Source organism: Syngnathus leptorhynchus, unplaced genomic scaffold (genome assembly GCF_054491065.1).
Source record: "Syngnathus leptorhynchus isolate UIUO unplaced genomic scaffold, UIUO_Slep HiC_scaffold_397, whole genome shotgun sequence".
NCBI classification, from domain to species: Eukaryota; Metazoa; Chordata; class Actinopteri; order Syngnathiformes; family Syngnathidae; genus Syngnathus; species Syngnathus leptorhynchus.
In genome coordinates this window covers 1-2,514 of record NW_028232349.1, presented here as the reverse complement: position 1 = coordinate 2,514, position 2,514 = coordinate 1, and the positions used below count along the sequence as shown (strand labels likewise).

Genomic DNA, 2,514 nt, shown 5'->3' with positions numbered 1-2,514 from the left:
TTCTCCCGGCGCCCGCCCGCGTACGCCCCCCATCCCCGGTCGCCCGTCTGCTCCCGGCGGGCCTCCGAGTACCCCCTCACCCAACTGACCGACTGGCACTCATGACCCGCCTTGGTAGGGCCTCCATCGGCCTCGGCTCGTCCGACGTCGGGTGGACGGTTCCTACCCACTGCGGGTCGCACTCTAGCGCCCCGGCCGCCGCGTGAGCGTGCGCTCCCCGCGCCGCCCCGCAGGCCCCGGCGCGACCGTACTGCGGCGAGACCGAGACGACCCGGTTTGGCATCCATCCCACCTAGCCACGATCCACGGAGGCCGAGCGAGCGGCTGAGTGTCGGGCGCCGCGCGTGCGAGCGTCCGCCGGCCGCGCCGGTCCTTCCGCGAATGTCGTTTCTCAAACCCTCCGGCTTGATAGCGGCGGCACCACGGGAAGCCGTCCACACACACACCGTCCGACCTCTATCCGAAAAGCCTTCCCGACCAACCGCGGTCGCGGGGGCGTCTGTCGCTCCGCATCGGGGGGGCGTATGGCTTCCGCGCTACGCGCTGCGGGCTCGGGGGGGCCGCAACGGCTGAGTCTGACTCGGCCGGGGCGCAGCTTCCCTCCCGGCAGTCAGCAATAGTGCCGATCGCGCCTGCCACCAGCCCCCTCCCCGACGGGTTCGTCGGCGCCGGCTGGCCGCCGTCCGCCTTCGTTCCCCGAGGGTTCCCAACCAGCGCCGATCCAACTCCGCATCCTGGCCGCACGCAGTGCGTGCCTCGCGCGGGTAAGTCGCCGGCGCAGCGCCGCAGCTCCCGACCCCCGCGTACGGGAATAGTTGAGGGCCTCAGCGGGCCGCACCGACCGAGTCCGACTCGGGCCGGGGCGCAGATTCCCGCTTGGGTGACCGAACGTTCTCTGCTCGGGCCGGAGGGCCGACGCCCGTCCCCCCCCGTCGTCCCCCACGGACCGCCTCCGAGGCCACTTCGCACGGCTCATCCTCGGCTCCCTACCAATGCTTAATCGATGGGGCCGCCCGGCCGGATTCGCGCCACCCTGTCCACCGCGAGTCTCCCCAGACTAACCCGAGTTACCGCCCAGCTCGCCTAACCTTGCACTCGCTCTGCCAAACGGTCGTGTAGTCGGCGGGCCGTCCTACGGGTCGCCCTCCCTCCCCAAACGCGCGGCGGGATAGCGGCAAGGCGGCGGCGGCGGCCAGCGGCGTCGGGGCGCTCGCACCGGAGAAGAGGCGTCTTACGAGGCCGGGCGCAGCTCCCTCTCGTTTACTTGCTGAGTAGCGGCGCTCGAAGGTTCCGCGGCGAGCGCGGCTCATCCCATTGAATGTCCCTGCACCAGGCTCCATCGAAGGGCCGCCCGGCCGGATTCGCACCCCCCTGTCCACCGCGAAGTCCCCTCGACTAACCCGAGTTACCGCCCAGTTCGCCTAACCTTGCATCGCCCCGCCAAACGAGCGAGTTGTCGGCCGTCCTGCGGGTCGCCACCGGCCCCAAACGTGCGGAGGGATAGCGGCAAGGCGGCGGCGGCGGCCAGCGGCGTCGGGTCGACCTAGCACCGGAGAAGAGGTGTCTTACGAGGCCGGGCGCAGCTCCTCTCGTTTAGGGGTCCGCGAGGGTCGCATTCGAGGTTCCGCGTCCTCGGCTTCGGCTGCGCCGGGTCCAGCCCGATCCATCTCACCCCGCGGCAGCGTCAGACCACCTAGAGCCCCCGCGAACCGCGGCCGGCGTCCGGAAAACAGTCGCGCGAGCCCCCGCTCCGGCGGGCCGGCGAGCGAGAGGCGCTACCCAGCCACCCTCTCTCCTACCTGGTTGATCCTGCCAGTAGCATATGCTTGTCTCAAAGATTAAGCCATGCAAGTCTAAGTGCACACGGCCCGTACAGCGAAACTGCGAATGGCTCATTAAATCAGTTATGGTTCCTTTGATCGCTCCTCAGTTACTTGGATAACTGTGGCAATTCTAGAGCTAATACATGCAAACGGGCGCCGACCTCCGGGGACGCGCGCATTTATCAGACCCAAAACCCACGCGGTGCCCGGGCGCGCGGGCCCAGGGGTCGCGCCGGCGTTCACGCGCCGCGCCGCGGCCCTCCGCGCGTCCGGCCCGGCCTCCCTTGGTGATCCTCGATAACTTCCAGCCGATCGCCGGCCCTCCGCGGCGGCGACGTCTCATTCGAATGTCTGCCCTATCAACTTTCGATGGTACTTTCTGCGCCTACCATGGTGACAACGGGTAACGGGGAATCAGGGTTCGATTCCGGAGAGGGAGCCTGAGAAACGGCTACCACATCCAAGGAAGGCAGCAGGCGCGCAAATTACCCACTCCCGACACGGGGAGGTAGTGACGAAAAATAACAATACAGGACTCTTTCGAGGCCCTGTAATTGGAATGAGCACAGTCCAAACCCTTGGGCGAGAACCCATTGGAGGGCAAGTCTGGTGCCAGCAGCCGCGGTAATTCCAGCTCCAATAGCGTATCTTAAAGTTGCTGCAGTTAAAAAGCTCGTAGTTGGACCTCGGG

General features: G+C 67.5%; 1 pseudogene; it reads left to right on the top strand.

The window, feature by feature from the left end:
* Window positions 1-1,796: 1,796 nt before the first annotated feature.
* LOC147036848 (18S ribosomal RNA) lies at window positions 1,797-2,514 on the top strand (annotated as a pseudogene; the record flags this gene model as incomplete).